Source organism: Electrophorus electricus, chromosome 4 (genome assembly GCF_041902795.1).
Source record: "Electrophorus electricus isolate QZ-2024a chromosome 4, ASM4190279v1, whole genome shotgun sequence".
NCBI classification, from domain to species: Eukaryota; Metazoa; Chordata; class Actinopteri; order Gymnotiformes; family Gymnotidae; genus Electrophorus; species Electrophorus electricus.
The window spans coordinates 1,622,501-1,645,397 of NC_137500.1; the positions used below are offsets into that span (position 1 = coordinate 1,622,501).

The 22,897-nt window shown below is 41.2% G+C and overlaps 1 long non-coding RNA gene across 1 annotated transcript; it reads right to left on the minus strand.

The window, feature by feature from the left end:
- Positions 1–12,239: 12,239 nt before the first annotated feature.
- On the minus strand, positions 12,240–15,160 carry LOC113580571 (uncharacterized). The gene is made up of 5 exons (XR_004775745.2): positions 14,992–15,160; positions 13,864–14,034; positions 13,066–13,699; positions 12,677–12,811; positions 12,240–12,372 (listed from the first exon to the last, which is right to left on the minus strand). It is a non-coding gene; the product is annotated as an uncharacterized LOC113580571 (long non-coding RNA).
- Between the last annotated feature and the right edge of the window lie 7,737 nt (positions 15,161–22,897).

Below are 22,897 nucleotides of genomic sequence, written 5' to 3' on the forward strand. Positions count from 1 at the left end.
CTGCCCCATAACAGAACAGGCCCCCTACAGCAGAGAGTACACTGGGTCTCAGAGCATCAAGACGAGTACGCAACTGCAACCCTGATGTGGAGTGTTACGGTAGGTCAGCAAAGATGTGCCTAACCTCTACTGGACAGTGATGGAGGAAGACTTGGTGGATCTCAGGGCAAACTCGCACAAACATTTCAGATGGATGGTCTGCAGCTGAGTGAATGTTTCAAGTTTCAAGTTTGGTTTATTTGTCACGTACATAGTCAAAAACATTATAACTCGCAGTGAAATGGTTTTGTATATAAACAATGTATGTACAATATATGTATAATATGTATATATTATACATATATTGTATATATGTACAATATGTATATATACACAATGTACAAATTTACAGATTTACAGTCACATGGTGGTGGTGGTCCCCACAGTGTATCAGTTGCCCTGATTCAGGGCCCGAATGGCCTGTGGGAAGAAGCTCCTCTTCAGTCTCTCTGTATTGGTCTTCAGAGGGCAAAAGCGCTTCCCTGACCTCAACAGAGAAAAGAGCCTGTTGTTGGGATGGGTGGGGTCCTTCACAATACTCCTGGCCTTGGTCTGGCACCGCTTGTAATAAATGGTCTACAGGTCAGGAAGTTCTGTATGAGTGATGCACTCTGCTGAATGCACCACCCTCTGGAGTGCTTGTCTGTCCTGCTTGGTGCTGTTCCCAGACTGTGATGTTCCCCGTAAGGATGCTCTCGATAGTGCAGGTATAGAAGTTCCGCAGTACCTTGGAGTGCAGTCTGAAGTCTCTTAGGCATCTGAGGTGGTGAAGACGCTGACGAGCCTTCTTTGCCAGGGAGTTGGTGTGGCGGGACCAGGACAGGTCCTGCGAGATGTGAACACCAAGGTACCTGAAACTGTCTACTCTCTCCACCGTGGTTCCATTGATCCTCACAGGTTGATAGTGCCGCTCCTGCTCCTTGCTGCAGTCCACAATCAGCTCCTTTGTCTTGCTGACATTTAGGAGGAGATTATTTCCCTGGCAACAGTTTTCCAGGTGTTTAATCTCCTCCAGGTAGGCCCTCTCATCGTTCTCCAAGATCAGGCCCATGATGACGGTATCGTCCGCAAACTTGACAATGATGGTGGAGCTGGAAGTGGCTGTGCAGTCGTGGGTGTACAGTGAGTAGAGCAGGGGCTTAGGACACAACCCTGAGGAGCTCCATTGCTGAGTGTGAGGGTGGATGAGGCACAGTTGCCCACGCGTAAATGGAACTGATGAACAGATTTATAGAGAATGATAAATAAGAAGTATCTAGTATATTTTATGTAAATATTTCTAAAAGTGTGTGTGGTGTAGTGCTCTCAATCGCTCCTCTGTACAGGATCTCTGTTGTGCCTGCGGTCTACATACTTTCCACAAGGGGCGCTGGTGAGTTGTACAGTGGATGTCTAAGATGTGAAGGAGAGTGTTCTGACCAGAGTAGAAGAACAGAACTGCAGTTACAGCCACAGCAGCTCACTGACTCTTAGTGCTGCATTTAGGGAAGAGGAGGAGGAGCTCTACCATCTTCCATGATGACCTCAGTCAGTTGTAATGTGATGTAACACACTTACACAGCCCTGAACAATGGAGCTTATAGTCTGAAGAATGCTCTTTTTTCTTAATTCACCACTCGGCTGGTTTTAATTATTGAGTTTTGTTTTCAGTTCAGTAAAGCTTCATTTTGAACTTGGTCTGTTCTTGTATTATTTTATTATTCACTATCTACACTGTAAGATTCTTTGTACTGGAGTGTGTTGTTCTGGGGTATGTTGTGCTTGAGTAAGTTTGGCTAATGTAAGTTGAACATCTGCAAAAAGTGTTGTTCTATTCTGGGAAGGAGCAGGTTTCTCAGGGCTGTAAACACAAATCTGTTTCACCCCACTGCTCTCGCTTTCTTTCACTCTGACTGGTATTCACATTACTAGATAATAGTTTCAGTTCTTCATTTAATATCTGAACATTATCTAGAAAGGAAAAGGAAATAATTGCCAATAACACAGTATCAAGATTGAATAAAAATTATTTTCTTTAGTAAGTAAGATTAGATAATGAATAAAAAATGTATTTAGCAAATGTCACAGAATGCTCCCCCTTCACGAGTCATGTGGTTTGGGGGGAAATTACGTTTGTTGTCACGCCCCCTACATGATGGCACGCACCTGTACGGGGTTCACGTTGAGTGTATGTCTGTTTATTTAAAGCCCTGTCAGTGTGGGCCTCATGGTTGGTCATTGTTAGTGTTAGTGTAATGTTAGTGTCAATGAGTGTGTAGCCGCTGTTAGTATAACCCAACGTTTGTACCATTTTATGTTGTCGTTGTTGTTTGTGTGTTCCTGTCTATTAGTGTTATTATGTGTGAGTGCCACGCATGTCGTTTATGTTTTATTTCATTAAATGTTTCACATCGTCAAGGGAGTCTGTGCGTCCTGCTCAACGCCCTGCGGCACTCGGGCCGTGACAGCAAATGAATGAATGAATGAACAATCACATACTTGAATGCTTCTGTCCATTTCAGTGTGAGTTTGTAGGTATTTTATTATTTCTCTATTAGCAGTATAGCATTCTATACTAAGATCCTATACTAAGATAAGACTACAGTAACCCCGTAAGTGAAAACACAGACAATAAAACCCAGGGCCCAAACACAACAGCATCCACTCCCTACTTACCAGAGCACACAAATAGATACATAATATATACAAATACATACATACTATATACAAATAGATACATAATATATACAAATACATACCTACTATATACAAATAGATACATAATATATACAAATACATACCTACTATATACAAATAGATACATAATATATACAAATACATACCTACTATATACAAATAGATACATAATATATACAAATACATACCTACTATATACAAATAGGTAAATAATATATACAAATTTACAACAGTGGCCAAGTTAGAGGGATCAAACAAGCTCAGAATCAGAGTAAGGGGAGAAAGAGACCAAGCACTGAATCAAATATCAGAACTATCACTAGAACAAACAGGTGTCCAAAATATCATCTTTCTCTTTCTTCTTCCTCCAAAACACTTCCTTATATCCCTCCTTGGGGCAGGGCCTTGCTTCAGGACTGGACAGTGAGTATGAAGATCTGTAGAGGAACTCTGGACTGGGTCTTGGGTAACTGGAACTGGAGAGAACAGAGCTTCACACACATACATATGACACAGGGGGACACAGGACGTAACTACTGTCTCATGCTCTTCACCTGCAGGTCAACAGCATTAATGTGACTGTCCCCACTTTTACATCTTAATGAGTTAAATGTAAATGTTCTGATAATCTTGTGTCTCTCAGTGTGGAGGTGCAGGTGTATCCAGTACAGTTCAGAAGCAGCCCTTCACTCTCTGTTCTGTAATGGTGATTTATATCAGTGGATGTGTGGAAGTACATGAACAGACAGCACTCCAGTGGTCTGGTAGATGTGGGGACTCTTTAGGAGAAAGGACCTCCTGATGTGGAGACACTTTAGGAGGAAAGACTTCCTCATATGGGGACTCTTTAGGAGGAAGGACTTCCTGATATGGGGACTCTTTAGGAGAAAGGATTCCTGACGTGGGGACTCCTTAGGAGAAAGGACTTCCTCCTTCTCTGTGGTTTGTGTGGTTGAGCTGCTACAGGCATTCAGACTGTGATATGTATGCTTTTCATTATCACATTATCATTATGCATCTCACACACACACGTGTGTGTGTGTGTGTGTGTGTGTGTGTGTGTGTGTGCCTGTGTGTAGGTGTTTATTGATTTTTTTTCTCCTTTAAGGAGTTTGTGTTTTGTCTCCATTTCCATGTAACCTGTGTTTTAATCTTTATGTATCTTTTGTGTGTAGTTTATGTTTGCTGTGGTTACAAGCTTTTTGGTCTTTAACTACTGTGGATTTCTCCTGCTGAAGGTTTTTGCTGTTTGTTTATGTTTCTTTTGTTTACTTTGCTTCTGTTACCTTTGGGATCACTGACTGTATTTCCAGTGTGTTTCAGCAAGGTTTTGACCACTAGCTGCACAAATCATTGTACATGTTGTATAACTCCAGGTGAGGTCTCATCCACACTGTGCATTTGTGGTCCTGGAATATGATTCATCTCTCTGTGTGTGTGTTATATTGGGCAACTATATATTCCCTTCAGTTGCATTTTTTCAAGTTTTAGCATGACTATGGATCTCTGCAATTCTTATTATTATGCCAAAGAGGTGAGATTCATCTTGGGAAAACTAGTTTTATGTTCTCCTGTGCAGTTTTAGTCTGTTTTTGTTAATATTTGGAAGAAAGCAAGTGAGGTTTGCTGCCTACATTTACCTGATGGTTTTATCCAAAGTGAATTGTGACTGACTACAACTTAAGCAATTGAGAGCAACTTGGCAGTGGTGGGGCTTGAATCAACAACCGTCCAATTACAACTTAAGCACCTTAACTACTGAGCTACCACTGCCCCGCCTTTTAATGAAAAGAGAAAGCTGCCCAGCACTGTAATGGTTTGTAGTTGATTAATTGAGCTGAGTGCAGAATTAGCAGCTAAAAAGTAGCTATTATCAGCTAATTAGCAGATATCAGACCAGTTTCTGAGTCTACAACTGAAGGAGGTTTCTGTGCACAACTATTACTATCATGCAGATGTTTGGGTAGTTTACACTCTGACACTTGGAAGTCAGTGGGTTACACCACTGAGATCTCCATCCAGAAGAGTACAGTCTAATTATTAGTACTGTTGTATGTTTCTATAGGTTTCATGACAATAGGTGTTACTAATCTTAGTATAGTAAATTATTATATTATAAACTGGGGACAGGCACCAGAAAACTGGAGTGAGGCAGGGGTAAACTGGAGTGAGGCAGGGGTAAACTGGAGAGAGACACAGGGGTAAACTGGAGAGAGACACAGGGGTAAACAGGAGAGAGAGACAGGGGTAAACTGGAGAGAGACAGGGGTAAACTGGACACAACAGAGGAAACTGGAAGGAGCTCCATCAGCAGATTGATGACTTCTCCAGAGGAAAAATAAAAATGGGGTATAATTTTTTTCAGCTGCAGCTGTCTGAATGGATTAAAGACTCAGTCAGAGCTTGAAGGCCTGAAGAGGAACCAGATACACTGATCCTGGATCAGCTCATGGGCATAGATAATATGTTTAACCCTCTACATACAGCTTGTACAGTTTTTCAGATGTAATACCAAACACATACAAAATAAAAGTCAATTCTAACATTGTACTGTCATGAGTCAGTGTGTTGTGCTTCCTAGAAGAATTATTTTCTATAGATGTGTGTTGTTCAGTAGTGAGTGAGTGTGATGGGGCATCTCTCCTCCACAGAGTGTGTTATTGTTCTGTATCACATCCTCCCCCTCAACACCTGCAGTAGGTCCCAGCTGCAGCAGTGCAGTCTCTGTGCAGTCTGACTGAGGGAGGTTTTTGTACGACTCTCCAACACTGTGTGAACACCCAGCTACTACTAATGATGTGTGCACTCTGACAGTAATAATCTCCTGCATCTTCAGTCTGGACTCCTCTGATGCTCAGAGTGAAGTCAGATCCAGATCCACTACCACTGAAACGATCTGGAATTCCTGACGGTAAGCTAGTAGCATAGTAGATCAGGAGTTTAGGAGCTTCTCCAGGTTTCTGCAGGTACCAGTTTAGACAGTCATCATCATACACTGCAGGGTTGGTTCTACAGCTGATGGTGACTGTGTCTCCTGGAAGAGCAGATTTCACTGCAGGAGTCTGAGTCACAGTCACCTGACACATGGATTCTGGGGAAAAAACAATGAATATGAAGTCATTATGAATCATGACAGAACATCAGAGAATTACAATGACCTGACATTTGGATTCAGGATGAAAAAAAATGCAGGAATAAGAAAGGGAATATGTCCATCTACGATTAAAATATGTAATCATTCACTGACTTTAAGTGATTTTATCTGATTTAATTCGTTCAACTTATTTAAATCCTACCTTTAGTCCAGAGGACCAGCGTGCAGATGAAGATGGGGATCAAAGTCATGGTTGCTGTGGGTGAAGTTGCTGGGGCAGGCAGCTCTCAGTCATGAAGTGTTAAACTCACAGGACTATAAACACTCCCAGAGCACTGCAGGTTCTGTACATGCAAAGTTACCTCCCTGTATTAATACACATCTACCAAATACTCTCTGTGGCCTCTCTGTATTATTACACGTCTACCAAATACTCTCTGTGGCGTCTCTGTATTATTACACATCTACCAAATACTCTCTGTGGCTTCTCTGTATTAATATATGTCTACCAAATACTCTCTGTGGCTTCTCTGTATTAATACACGTCTACCAAATACTCTCTGTGGCGTCTCTGTATTAATACACGTCTACCAAATACTCTCTGTGGCTTCTCTGTATTAATACACGTCTACCAAATACTCTCTGTGGCTTCTCTGTATTATTACACGTCTACCAAATACTCTCTGTGGCGTCTCTGTATTAGTTTCTTATGTTTCTTTACACACTATGATTAAAAATAACTTACAGTTAGTGAAACCTGACACTCAGAAAGCAAAGCAGAACTATAAGCAAACGTCTCAGCCTCAGACTTTAATCAAATCACTACACACACACAAACCACTTCTACTAAACACACTTCTCTACATTAGACACAGAAATCTAACACGATGTCACTTCTACTAGTTTATCTGTCTTTAAGTAAAAGACCTGCAGTATAAATATATGGAAGTATGTAATGTATTCATGTGATGTGTTCACCTCAGTATTGTTTGCTGCACGCAACCTTTTTACAAGTACGTTTCTATCAGGTCAACACAATGTTGTCTGGACTTAACCTGACAAACGTAAGGAGAGTGAAAAACATCACTGGCCACAGAGCTATTTTGAATGTCCAGGGCCAGCGTGGTGGTAACATCACAATGTGGCTACAATCACACAGAATGGAGTCCATTGCCATGGCAACCTGGGTCCTTACAGCAACACAGTCTTGGAAAAGTAATTAAAGATTTAAAAATGATCCATTTCTGAAATATGAAGCTTAGGGTTGTGTGTGTGTGTGTGTGTGTGTGTGTGTGTGTGTGTATGTAGTCGCTATAAAGTCAAAGAGGTTTTTGAATGACAGCTTCATTAGAATGTATCACTATGGGTGACTCGTGGATGAGGCACTAAACTCAGTGTGAGTGGTAAACTGGACTGTGGATGTCTCAGAGGTGAAGGAGGGAGTTCTGACCAGTGCAGGAGAGCAGAATGCAGCAGCTCTGTTTGTATTCTGTTCTGTGTCCTGGCATTTCTGTTACTTCCACAGAAATAAAGCTTCATTTTGGACATTGTCTGCTCTTTTATAAGAAATTAAGATCTTTATTAATGTTACCAGGCAGTTTCTTGTGCCTGAGCTTATCGAAACAGATCAGAACATCTGGTGAAAGTGTGGCTCTATTCTGGGAGAAAGAGAATCACCCAGCCATGGTAATGCAAATCTGAGTTACACCCCACCCCACTGCTCGCTCTCTCTCTCTCTCTCTCTCTCTCTCTCTCTCTCTCTCTCTCTCTCTCTCTCTCTCTCTCTCTCTCTCTCTCTCTATTCCTGCTGAGGTGGATTATGTCGCTCCCTGCTGTCCAGTTTGATGGATTACTCTCCCTGCAGCTACACCAACACCAACTAACATTCATTCCTCTTGTGGTGGTGAGTGTATCATTACCCTGATTAAATGAACTAAATAAGAAAAAGCAAACGCCTCATTCCTAGCAAAGAGAACAAGTTTATGCCCCCATAATGGCACACTCCATTTTCCTACACTCACCTCACTGTTTACACTTCCTGTTTACACTTCATTTTTTCAAGTCAGCTGTATACATGTGTATCCCTCCAAATGTCTATATTTCTATTTCCATTCTATTTCTATTATTTATTTATTTTTTTTGATGCTGTGAGCTACCTGTTTTGTTGTAGAAGTACAATGATAATAAAGTCTTTTCTGATCTTATCATATCATAGACCAGCGCCCTCCAAACAGAATATGTTTCTTTATTAGTTAGTGATTCCCCCTCTTGTCATGGTAGGCTGGTTGTCCAGCAGGAGGGACACACGTACTCCTGCCCAGGACCGTACTACACTACACTACACACTACACTACACTACACTACACACTACACACTACATTACACTACACTACACTACACTACACACTACACTACACTACACTACACTACACACTACACTACACACTACACTACACTACACTACACACTACACTACACTACACACTACACTACACTACACACTACACACCTCTCATCCTATCAGTTGAGGACTACCCTGGTTACACACTCACCACCCCCTCATTTCCTGGTAGAGCAACAACGTTCTTGAATGTTCACCCCATTGCCACATCACAGCCTCACCTCAGTGGTCCTGCCCTCCCAGTTCACCTCCATCAAGAGTCCAGCGCTGAGTCTGACATCTCCATCCCAGCTCTCTATCAAGACCTCACTGAGGTATTCAGCCCAGTAAAGGCCACACAGCTTCCCCCACACAGAAAAACCGACTGCTCCGTCAAACTACTGGATAACAACTGCCCTCCTCAGTGTAAGGTTTACCTTTTATCTCAGTAGGAAAACCGAGTGATGGAGCAGTATATTCAGCAGGCCTTAGAGCAGGAGTATATTTACCCCTCCACCTCCACCTCAGTGTCTTCTACATATAGAAGGACAGCAGGCTGAAGCCTTGCTGGGACCACAGAGTTCCTAATACCCTCCTGGTGAAATATCCTCATTGCTGCTTTTGCGCATAATTCGTGAAATTGATTTGTAATACAATAGTCATGACTTTTGTTTAAGAAAACTAACTGTCAAATAGCAAAAGTTTACATTGTAGAAGTTTTAGTGTGAAAGGTAGTTTAGTATGTAGATGGACTGACATGTTTTGGCTATGCTGAATACTGTTCTGTGCAGATGAGACTTTTCTGTTTTTTGGCATATTTTGGTTATAGTTATATTGCTCAAATTTCATTTGTGCACATGAAGGTTTATATTTTGATATTCTGCAAGGCTTAATATCTAATTTAAAGTCATTGTTCAGTCATATTTTATGTCATTCCTGCTATGATTTGGTGAAAGTAATGTGACAGACCTCACTTTTAATCAATAAATGATTGTACAAAATTTCATTTTAAACATTTATTACATTTATTACATATTTCTATACTACTTTATTTCACTACATTTGTGACCCAAACAGTTTGGTAAACTTATTTCAAACAGTTGATATTTCTTTATGCAGTACTCTAGGTCAAATGGTACCTCATTAGGAATAGAGCTGAGATTTGTCTAAACATTTTCATGTAAAACATATGGGTATCACACTATAAGAACCTTTAAAGTGAATTTAAGAAAGTATGCAAAAACAGAGAAAATGCCCTGAGACTTCAGAAGATTAATTAGATCTGGGTATATCCATCGTTGTTTACCTTGACAACATACTGGTATATTCCTTTTCCCTAGACCAAGATGTTGATGGAGGTACAGATAGATGGTGTTTTTGATGTAGGTAGGGGTAGATGGTGGGGTGGTGGTAGCTCAGTGGTTATGCTACTTGATTTGTATTCAGAAGCTTGTGGGTTCAAGCCCTGCCACTGTTGGGCCCCTGAGTAAAGCTCTTAACACTCAAGTTATAATCAGTCATTGTTGTAAGTTGCCTTGGAACAAAGCATCAGCTAAGTAATGTAAGTTTAATGTGTCTTTGTTGGAGGTACAAGTAGGTAGTGTTGTTGATGGAAGTACGGGTAGATGGTGTTTTTGTTAGAGGTACGAATAGATGGTGTTTAATGGAAGCACAGGTAAATTTTTTTTAATGGAGGTACAGGTAGATGGTGTTTTTGATGGAGGTATGGGTAGATGGTGTTTTTGATGGAGATATGCGTCTATGGTGTTTTTGATGGAGGTATGGGTAGGTGTTTTTTTTAATGGAGGTACAGGTAGGTGGTGTTTTTGATGGAGGTACAGGTAGATGGTGTTTAATGGAGATACAGGTAAATGTTTTTTTAATGGAGGTACAGGTACATGGTGTTTTTGATGGATGTTGTGATGGAAAATATTATTCGATCATGTATTATCGTGTGATTCGTATGTAATGATTCATATATAATCATGTTAATCCTTTCATCATATAATCCTATATGAATAGTTCAGTCTGCACACTCTGTCTCTGTATATTGTGTGAACAAAACGACTGTGGGAATGTTGCCTTATGACCTGCATGTGTCGTGACCTCGCATGTGTCGTAAAAGAGGAATTAGGCTTAGGCTTATCTTGCAAACTGTGTCTGTCCTGGTGAGTGCTCTGGTACTGCAGGAATGTTCATCGCCATAAGGAGCAGGGAATGGGTAAACAGGGATACAGAGCACCCCTCTCTGGGGGTGAAGTCTAGGCATAAGGAGCAGGGAATGGGTAAACAGGATTACAGAGCACCCCTCTCTGGGGGTGAAGTCTAGGTATAAGGAGCAGGGAATGGGTAAACAGGATTACAGAGCACCCCTCTCTGGGGGTGAAGTCTAGGCATAAGGAGCAGGGAATGGGTAAACAGGATTACAGAGCACCCCTCTCTGGGGGTGAAGTCTAGGCATAAGGAGCAGGGAATGGGTAAACAGGATTATAGAGCACCCCTCTCTGGGGGTGAAGTCTAGGCATAAGGAGCAGGGAATGGGTAAACAGGATTATAGAGCACCCCTCTCTGGGGGTGAAGTCTAGGCATAAGGAGCAGGGAATGGGTAAACAGGATTACAGAGCACCCCTCTCTGGGGGTGAAGTCTAGGCATAAGGAGCAGGGAATGGGTAAACAGGATTACAGAGCACCCCTCTCTGGGGGTGAAGTCTAGGCATAAGGAGCAGGGAATGGGTAAACAGGATTATAGAGCACCCCTCTCTGGGGGTGAAGTCTAGGCATAAGGAGCAGGGAATGGGTAAACAGGATTACAGAGCACCCCTCTCTGGGGGTGAAGTCTAGGCATAAGGAGCAGGGAATGGGTAAACAGATTACAGAGCACCCCTCTCTGGGGGTGAAGTTTAGGTATAAGGAGCAGAGCCAGTCTACCCCTTTAGAGCTTTTGCTTCAGAGCATTAGTTCTCACACAGCTGTGTTCTGTATGTCCTATTTTCCTTATTAAATTACTCTTTTAATCACGTCTGACTTTTTGTATATCCAAAATTCCACCACAATGTATAGATAGATGGTGTTTTTGATGGAGGTATGCATAGATGGTGTTTTTGATGGAGATACGGGTAGATGGTGTTTTAGATGACGGTACGGGTAGATGGTTTTTTTAATGGAGTTACAGGTAGATGGTGTTTAGTCAACTGGTTAGTCAACTTCACCCTCATTCCTTTTGGTGTTTGCAGCTTTTGGGTGGAGTGTCCCATACATTGTTTCCTAGTCTCGATGTTGGCAGCTTGCAGTTCTTCTCTTTGCCAACTTATCATGCCTGCTGGATAGCTGATCACTGGCATGGCATACGTGTTATGCTCATGATCTTATTGTTCCCAGTCAACTGAGTCTTGAGGACTCGCCTTACCCTACAGAGGTACTTGAATGTTGCCATCCATCTCATTGCTGCCTAATGATTCCCGTGTGATAGGGATTCTTCAAGGTATTAGTAGGTGTCCTCCAGGTCTGAAGACATTTTCTATTTGTACTATTAGCCAACCACACCTTTCCAGTTGAAATGACATGATTCTTGCTGAAGGTCCTGGGTAGGTGCATCACCTACCCAGTCATTGTCTCTTTCTTTCTACAGCAGTAGAAATTAGTAATGGAATGAATAACTAGACAAAGTTGACAGCAAAGATCTAGTGTATTTACAAGTTTTGGTCTTTAAGGACAATAAACAGGTGCAATCGCATCATGAGTGACCAAGGCCTACACAACAAACAAAACCACACTAGAAACAAAAAGATGACTGACTAAGCTAACAAAAAGAAACATACAATGAATACATTGTTATAAACAAAGATAAACCCACACCCAAACAAAGTGGCAGCCACTCCCTACAACCAGTGTGTCATTATGTACAGGACAAGACATGTATACAAGATACAAAAAAACATGCATTATACAGCAATCAAACCAAAAGGGACCAAGAAAACTGTATATCAAGGGGCAAATCCAAAGTCATACACACAAAGCAAAACCAACAAGATCAAAATGCAGCAACACTATCAACAACAATCATTTCTCCAACAAATCCTAAGCTGAGCCCTTGTCTCTTCCTCTTCCTTTTATATGGTGCTCTGCTCACCAGGAAACCTGGTGTGGATTGGGATGAGGGATACCGGAGAGGCAGAGGCAAAACCTGGAATTCAGGGAAGACGGACACACAGGCAGACATAAAATTACATATATCATCATTCAGCTTGGTGGCTAATATTCCTGATAGAATCTTCCATGTTGTGGACAGGCAGGTTACTGATCTGTAGATGGATGGTGTTTGGCCCTAGTGGGGGTTCTTCTGTTAGTCAGCCCAGATGGGAGCAGGTAGTTCATTTGTTCTGCTAGTCAGCCATGCAGAGCTATATATTTTTTTAGCCTGTAGGCGTGGATCATATCAGGGCCAGTGGCCGCCACGTTCTTCATGTTTCTGACCCACTTTTGGATACCTGCTTTTGTAAAGCTGACCATTTCCTGCTCTGGGAGATTGTGGTGCTCTGCTTTGAGATCTTCTAACCACTGAGCACTGGTGTTCTGTGATGAGTCATTCTCCCATATATTCTTTCTGTGCTGATGTTTTATCTCTGGGTGGATACACAGTGAGGGTTATGATGCACTGCTACTGAAAGTATGCTTTGGTTGATTCATTGCTGAAGAAGCATTTACTCTTTTGGCTGTTGCTTCCTTTGTATGTCTCTGCAGTTTTGATGCCATTGCTGTTAACATTTGTTTAGCAGACTGTATAGCTTCAATTATGAGCTCCCCATTGTATCTCTTATGTATCCAGAGTCCAGATTTGATCTTTATGCCCTTCTGGAGCTTTGAAAATTTTACTTACTTCTGAGCTGTCTTTTATCTTGGTCTCTATTTCCAAGCAGGACAGTGGGAGTGACCTGAGTCTTGTATTTTGTAGCCTATGGTCTCAAGCATTTACATCACATAGACAAATACAAATAATCACAGAATTATTTAGATGGTATATTAAAACATTTAAAACACAATCAAACCTAAAAAAAAAAAAAGTTTGAAATTTCTGAGGGACATGGAATATCAGGTTTCAAGTGTTTCGCTCCCAACGACACCCTAACTAAGAAGAATCCACATATTATTAAATAAATACTAATCCAGGATTGAGCTACAGAAAGCCTTTATTCATCAATATCAATGAACCAGTGTTTATGATGGTTTAGCCATGCATCTGAATGAGGCTCGCATGGTTTTGGAGATCGCTGAACACTTTCGAGGCAGAAGTTTACGGCCTTTTTTTCTAGAGGATGTAAAAGCATTTTGTTCTATGTGTGAAGCTGCAAAAGATAAGATTAATCAGAACTGCAGCATCAGTCACCATAATAAAATGCTTATGAAACACGAGCATTCTGCCTGATAGACTTATAGTCCTGAAGATGTCCAGAGGAGGGGCTGGGCTTGTGGTCATCAGCTACCAGGCCAACAGGGTTCACTTTATTTGACTTCTTGAAGAGCAAGAATTAAACAAAGCAAATTGAACAATCAGCATTCACAAAAGTAGCCAATAGTGCTCCTTCAGAATAATCCATTGTTCCAGTGATCTGTGGAACAGCAGTGTATTATGTAATTTCACATGACTGGTGTGAGGTATATAAAAAATTATACCTACCTTCAACTGAACGTTGATATTAGTAACTTTCTTTGGAATACTGAAACGGAACCCATAGTTCTTTTTCAGCAGCACACAGATTGGATCCATGAAACAGCTGTCAGTTACTCTGTCCTTTATTGTGGAATAAATACATGCCCCCCTCACAGCTGGGCTGGAAACCTTGGAACACTGTTTGGAGACAGAGGCAGAAAATTTCTCTCATGTTCTCAGGAGAAAATTACTGACAACCTGTGTTGTTTTACTTTGGAACTCCTTGCTGAAAAATCCCTCAACCTGATTTGAAGAGCAGCCTACAGGAATATCTTATTAAAAACCGTGTCCATCTTAGAGAATGAAATGTCCTTCCTTCCTCCTAGATCTCAGTTCTTCACACTGCTCCTGGATGAAGCTCTGCTACTTGCGAGTTTTTCCAAACTCTCCATTATACCATGCGCTCATGGTGGGAGACTAGAATCTCTTTTGAACCTTTAGGTCTCACAGGTTCTTAAAACTCAGATTATATTTCTGAGTAATAAACATTTATAATCTCATTGATTATATTGTTTGTGTATGTTACAATAAGATCATCAACCAGGGAAACACCATGGTCATTAGAGAGCTGCAAAGCAGAGTGGTGGGAGGTTGGCTGGCTCTCGCATTTGATAGAGGACTGCTCTTTAAAAGCAGAATTTGGCCTGAAGATACCTACACACCCTGTTAAACAAGCCACAGTTTGTTGGAACTTCTGAAATATCAGATCCACTTAGGCTACAAAAAAATGAATCAAGAGCAATAAATATTGTAGTAGAGTCAGTGTCACTCCCTATCACACTTGATTCAACAATCTTATCCAAAGAATCAACAACTGTAATATTAGCAGCAGCACACTTCAAGTCTGTTGATGACACTGATGGAGAGCTTTGTCCTGTGCTAAGGTTCAAATCAGTTTGGGTGGCTGTACCTCGTGCCATCTGCAGTGATGCGTTTGTGGGAAGGACGTCACTCACTACCTGACTGTCTGTGGTAAGGGATCTCCCAGAGTTCATTGTTGCTTTGCTGATTTCAGACTCTGAGTACTGGGAAGGAGGTGCAGCTGCTGACCTCATCACTCCGAACCCTTGAATGCAAACTCACAGTCTGGCTTGCCTGACATATTTCAGATGAACTGGACTTAGCAGGCTGCATCTCCTTTTTATATAAATCAAGGATTTTGCAGATGTCCTCATCAGTGCAGGAATCACCATCACTCACTTTTTGCAAGACCAGCAAAAAAAAGTTCTCTGCTATGACTTCAATGTCAGAATGCGTAATTGGACTTTTATCCAATGCAACTGGAGTGCGTGTGGAGTATGAAGATCTCCTCAGAAGAATTAAGCATTTGTTACAACCACGTCCAGGCTGTGAGGCCATAACAAGGAAAACGAAATATAAATTGCTAACAGAATGTAAGCTGTAAAAAGTGAATAGCAATAAAACAAACAAAAGCACAAATGGAAGTCTCCTTTTGGTGTATTTCACAGAGGATATTATTTACAAACAATCTTATTGGTGCAATGTCTTCAGCAGTGACCCAGGCCAAAACAATAAACAAAATCCACACTAATGGAAGAAAAATACACACTAAATAATCCCAACAAACAAAAGAAACATATATCAGACTTTCCTACCTGACAAATAAACAGAAGCAAAACCCACACCCAACAAAAATGGCAGTCACTCCCTACCACCATTATCCAACACCAAAGCACCAAACAAAACAATATTTACACTCTCTGTCCAATATCTACAGGTATATGTGCAACAGCTACTGAAGCAGAAGAGGCGAAGCCAAAGCACAAAGTCCAAAAATGGGGAAAACAAGGTCATACACAAGTCATACAAAATTGCAACCAAAAGCCAAACAAACCAACAAAACTGTGTGTCTTCCCTCTTCCCTTCCTCCCTTGTGGGAGGGGCCATTAAATAGCAGGAGCAGTGGGAACTGTGTCCCTCTATAAGCAGAGCACTACGGGCTGTGACCCCCATACTGGGAGAACGGCTCCAGCAGATCCCAGGAGCAACATCTGAGATCTCCATCCAGAAGATCACAGTCTAATTATTAGTACTGTTGTATGTTTCTATAGGATTCATGACAATAGGTGTTACTAATGTTAGTATAGCAAATTATTATATTATAAACTGGGGGTAGGCAGGAATAAACTAGGTAGAGGCAGGGGTAAACTGGAGAGAGGAGGGGTAAACTGGATAGAAGCAGGGGTAAACTGGAGAGAGACAAAGGTTAACTGAAGAGAGACACAGTGGTAAACTGGAGACAGGAGGGGTAAACTGGAAAGACACAGGGGTAAACTGGAGAGAGACACAGGGGTAAACTGGAGAGACACAGGGGTAAACTGGAGAGACACAGGGGTAAACTGGAGAGACACAGGGGTAAACTAGAGAGAGACACATGGGTAAACTGGAGAGACACAGGGGTAAACTGGAGAGAGACACAGGGGTAAACTGGAGAGAGACACAGGGGTAAACTGGGCACAACAGAGGAAACTGGAAGGAGCTCCATCAGTAGATTGATGACTTCTCCAGAGGAAAAATAAAAATGGGGTGTATTTTTTTTCAGCTGCAGCTGTCTGAAGGGATTAAGGACTCAGTGAAGAGGAACCAGATACACTGATCCTGGATCAGCTCATGGGCATAGATAATATGTTTAACCATCCACATACTGTCTGTACAGTTTTTCAGATGTAATACCAAACACATACAAAATAAAAGTCAATTCTAACATTGTACTGTTGTGAGTCAGTATGTTGTGGTTCCTAGAAGAATGATTTTCTTTAGATGTGTGTTGTTCAGTAGTGAGTGAGTGTGATGGGGCATCTCTCCTCCACAGAGTGTGTTATTGTTCTGTATCACATCCTCCCCCTCAACACCTGCAGTAGGTCCCAGCTGCAGCAGTGCAGTCTCTGTGCAGTCTGACTGAGGGAGGTTTTTGTACGACTCTCTAACACTGTGTGAACACACCACCACTATGATAACTCTGACAGTAATAATCTCCTGCATCTTCAGTCTGGACTCCTCTGATGGTCAGAGTGAAGTCAGATCCAGATCCACTACCACTGAAACGAGCTGGAGTTCCTGACTGTAAGTTAGTAGCCCTGTAGATCAGGAGTTTAGGAGCTTCTCCAGGTTTCTGCAGGTACCAGTATAGATAATGTCCATAGCTGCTGTGATAATACACTGCAGGGTTGGTTCTACAGCTGATCGTGACAGTGTCTCCTGGAAGAGCAGATTTCACTGAATCCTGAGTCACTGTTACCTGACCTCTGGATCCTAAAAAATGAATACAAAACACAAAAAAGTTAACAATTAACTGTACATATGCTATTATATAGTAGTACTAACCCTGTGAATAGTTTTTTAAATAAGCATAGTAGATCTGTGTCACAGTGATAGTTCACCACAGAGGTAAAGCAGTGAGTTACCGTGAGTCCAGAGGAGCAATGTGCAGATGAAGATGGGGATCAAAGTCATGGTTGCTGTGGGTGAAGTTGCTGGGGCAGGCAGCTCTCAGTCATGAAGTGTTAAACTCACAGGACTATAAACACTCCCAGAGCACTGAAGCAGGTGCTGCACATGCAAAGTGACCTCTCTGTTTTAATACACGTCTACCAAATACTCTCTGTGGCCTCTCTGCATTAATACACATCTAGTAAATACTCTCTGTGGCCTCTCTGTATTAATAGACATCTACAAAATACTCTCTGTGGCCTCGCTGTGTATTAATACAAGTCTACCAAATACTCTCTGTGGCGTCTCTGTATTTGTTTTTTATGATTCATTACACACTATAATTAAAAATATAGTTAGTGAAATCTGACACTTAGATAGCAAAACCTCAGTCCAGAATTGAACAACTATAAACACATTCTCAGCCTTATACGTTAATCAAATCACCACACACACACACACACACACCCCTTCTATTCAACACACTTCTCTACATTACACATATAAATCTAACATGACATCACTTCTTTGCCGTTCAAAACCTCCCACCTGTGAACCAACTGATCAAACACAGCTGTCAAATGTACATGGGATGATTAACTGGCATGATTACTTGAGTGATTAATTATGAACTCACCAATCAGGTCTAAGCACTATAAAATGCAACTGGTGACTTTATCTGTCTTTAAGTAAAAGACCTGCAGCATAAATATACTAAAGTATGTAATGTATTCATATGATGTGTTCTCCTCAGTATTGTTTGCTGCACGCAACCTTTTTACATGTACGTTTCTATCAGGTCAACGCATTGTTATCTGGACTTAACCTGACAAATGTAAGAAGTGGGAGAAACATCACTGGCCATAGAAATATTTTGAGTGTCCAGGGCCAACGTGGTGGTAACATCACAATTTAGCTGTGATCACACAGAATGGAGTCCTCCATCGCCATGGCAACTTGGGTCCTTACAACATCACAGTCTAAACACACAGATTAGACAGAATACACACCATCTTCACAGTCCACACTCACGTTAGACAGACTTCACACCATCATCACAGCAGGAGACCAAGTGGATGCAGAGCAGATGAAACACATTGTCATTGTCATGTTATTGGATAAATTATTTTGCAAACGAACTGAGGTATTCTGCACCTTTTTGACAATACAAAATATACTAGATTATTAACATTCATTAAATATTAGTTTAGGTGGAGATGAAAAAATAATTAAAGATTAAAGATAAAATATGAAGCTTAGGGTTGTGTGTGTGTGTGTGTGTGTGTGTGTGTGTGTGTGTGTGTGTGTGTGTGTGTGTGTGTGTGTGTGTGTGTGTGTGTGTGTGTGGTCACTATAAAGTCAAAGCGGTTTTTGAATGACAGCTTCATTAGAATGTATCTCTATGGTTGACTTGTGGATGAGGCACTAAACTCAGTGAGTGGTAAGCTGGACTGTGGACGTCTCAGAGGTGCAGGAGGGAGTTCTGACCAGTGCAGCAGAACAGAATGCAGCAGCTCTGTTTGTATTCTGTTCTGTGTCCTGGCATTTCTGTTACTTCCACTGAAATAAAGCTTCATTTTGGAAATTGTCTGCTCTTTTATAAGAGATAAACATCTTTATTAATGTTACCAGACAGTTTCTTGTGCCTGAGTGAGCTTATCTGAACAGACCAGAACATCTCGTGAAATTGCGGCTCTATTCTGGGAGAAAGAGAATCACTCAGCCCTGGTAATGCAAATCTGAGTTAGAACCCACTGCTCTCTCTCTCTCTCTCTCTCTCTCTCTCTCTCTCTCTCTCTCTCTCTCTCTCTCTCTCTCTTTAGTCCTGCTGAGGTGGATTATGTCGCTCCCTGCTGTCCAGTTTGATGGATTACTCTCCCTGCAGCTACACCAACACCACGTAACATTCATTCCTCTTGTGGTGGTGAGTGTATCATTAGCCTGATTAAATGAACTAAATAAGAAAAACCTTATTCTTAGTAAAGAGAACATGTTTAACAACACCATCCATATTCCTACACTCACCTCACTGCTTACACTTCTTGTTCACACATCATTTTTGCACTTTCCATGTCTGCTGTATACATATGAAGCCCTGCAAATGTTTATTTTTAAATTGCCATCCTATTTCTATTATATTATTTTATTATTTTTATTGATGCTGTGAGCTACCTGTTTTGTTGTACAAGTACAATGATAATAAAGTCTTTTCTGATCTTATCATATCATAGACCAGCGCCCTCCATACAGAACACGTTTCTTTATTAGTTATTGATTCCCCCTCTTGTCACGGTAGGCTGGTCATCCAGCAGGAGCGACACACCTACTCCTGCCCAGGACCGCACTACACTACACTACACTACACACTACACTACACTACACACTACACTACAATATACTACACTACACTACACTACACACTACACTACACTACACACTACACTACACTACACTACACACTACACTACACACTACACTACACTACACTACACTACACTACACTACACACTACACTACACTACACACTACACTACACACTACACACTACACTACACACTACACACTACACACTACACACCTCTCATCCCATCAGCTGAGGACTACCCTGGTTACACACTCACCACCCCCTCATTTCCTTGCAGAGCAACAACATTCTTGAATGTTCACTCCATTGCCACGTCAGTGCCTCACCTCAGTGGTCCTGCCCTCCCAGTTCACCTCCATCAAGAGTCCAGCGCTGAGTCTGACATCTCCATCCCAGCTCTCTATCAAGACCTCACTGAGGTATTCAGCCCAGTAAAGGCCACACAGCTTCCCCCACACAGAAAAACCGACTGCTCCATCAAACTACTGGATAACACCTGCCCTCCTCAGTGTAAGGTTTACCCTTTATCTCAGTAGGAAAACTGAGTGATGGAGCAATATATTCAGCAGGACTTAGAGCAGGGGTACATTTACCCCTCCACCTCCACCTCAGTGTCTTCTACATATAGAAGGACAGCAGGCTGAAGGCTTGAAGGGACCACAGAGTTCCTAATGCCCTCCTGGTGAAATATCCTCATTGCTGCTTTTGTGCATAATTCATGAAATTGATTTGTAATACAATAGTCATGACTTTTGTTTGAGAAAACTGACTGTCAAATAGGAAAAGTTTACTTTGTAGAAGTTTTAGTGTGAAAGGTAGTATAATATATGGATGGACTGACATGTTTTGGCTATGCTGAATACTGTTCTGTGCAGATGAGACCTTTCTGTTTTTTGGCATATTTTGGTTATAGTTATATTGTTCATTTTTCACGTGTACACTTGAAGCTTTATATTTTGATATTCTGTGAGGCTTGATATCTAATTTAAAGTCATTGTTCAGTCATATTTTATACCAGTCCCTCTAAGACTTGGTGAAAGTAATGTGACAGACCACACTTTTACTCAATAAATGATTGTACAAAATATCATTTTAAACATTTATTACACATGTCTATACTACTTTATTCATATATTTCACTACATTTGTGACCCATACAGTTTGGGTCACAGTTTGATGTTATTTCCAACATCAAAACAGTTGATATTTCTTTATGCAGTGCTCTAGGTCAAATGGTACCTCATAAGGAATAGAGCTGATATTTGTCTGAACATTTTCATATGAAACATATGGGTATCACACTATAAGAACCTTTAAAGTGAATTTAAGAAAGTACGCAAAAACAGAGAAAATGCCCTGAGACTTCAGAAGATTAATGAGATCCGGGTATAACCATTGTTGTTTACCTTGATAACACACTGGTATATTCTTTTTCCCTAGACCAAGATATTTTGGACGACTGTCAAGTACTCTGGACAAAGGAGAGTTCCACCTATGTGAGGTCAGCTAACTAAGCTACCTCATAAATGCAACCAATGTATGGATACAGGCAGCTAAAGTGATCTACAGCACTTTCTGTGATTCGCCAACTTCTACCTGTGTTTAATTAGGGGGTTTAGCGCTAAGGCCCATCCTCTCACCAACCTACTCCATGGGGGAAACAACTGCCTGGAATGGAGTCCAGTGGCAGAAGAGGCCTTTGACCACTGTCTCAGTCCTCCAACATCCTGACCCTGATAGGTCCTTTGTCTTTTTGATGTTGGAGTCTCAGCGGTGCTGCCTCAGTGTTCAGGAAACACCCCAAAATTAAGCCGTTTAAACCAGTGGCCTACTATTCTAAGAAATTGACCCCTGCGGAGAGGACCTACAGAGTGGGAGACAGAGAGCTGCTGGCCATAAAGCTAGCATTCAAGGAGTGGAGGCGTTGATTAGAGAGTGCTCAACACCCCTTTGACTGACCATAAAAACCTCCAATACCTCCAAATCGCCAAATACCTCATCTCTTGTCAGGCTAGGTGCTCTGTCTTCTTTTCTCGGTTCAACTTTTCCATCACTTATCAGCCAGGATACAAAAACACCAAGGCAGATGCCCTGTTCAGAGGCTGAACTTTGACCCAGAGGCTGGACCCACCAGCAGGGAGCCCATCCTGCAAGCCATCAGGTGGGATATGGACCAGGCCATCACACAGGCCAGCTCTCACCAACACTGCCCAGGCCAGCGGCTGTAGACTGTAGAGCTGCTCCACTGCTGTGCTCCTCTCATCACAAGGGCCCATATCTCTCTGGGAAATGGCCATCCAGGATCAACACACACAGGCCAGCTGCTTACAGCTCAGGATTGGTGGCTCTCCCAGTGAGATGTAATCATCCACATGGCTTCCTGCACTGTTTGCGCCAAGTCCCAATGCACTCTTGTCTTCCTGCAGGTCTTTCACCAGATTGCTATTAAAGTTCATATAAGTAGGGGGTGCGAGACCATGCAGAGATGTGAGCAGGAGGATTTTAAATAAAATGCACAGTGGGAAAGGTAACCAGTGTAACTGATCTAGAATTGGAGTGATGTGAGAAGACTTTTTAGTATGTGAGAGAAATATGCACAAAACCCACAATACACACAACAAAGCAAAACTCATGCAATACAATCACATTTGTAAGCACTTTGTCAAGCAGTTTGAGACTTGTTCTAGAAAATTACTAGGTTATATAATTAAAAATGTTCTTATGTACTCACACAAAAACAGTAACCAACCCAACGGAAATGACAGCCCTTCCCTACCACCAGTGCACAAAATCAAAACATCAGTATATACAATATATACACTATATACATTATATACACTATATATATTATATACACTATATACACTATATACATTATATACACTATATACACTATATACACTATATACATTATATACACTATATACACTATATACATTATATACACTATATACATTATATACACTATATACACTATATACATTATATACACTATATACACTATATACACTATATACACTATATACATTATATACACTATATACACTATATACATTATATACACTATATACACTATATACACTATATACATTATATACACTATATACACTATATACATTATATACACTATATACACTATATACACTATATACATTATATACATTATATACAAATGTACAACAGGAG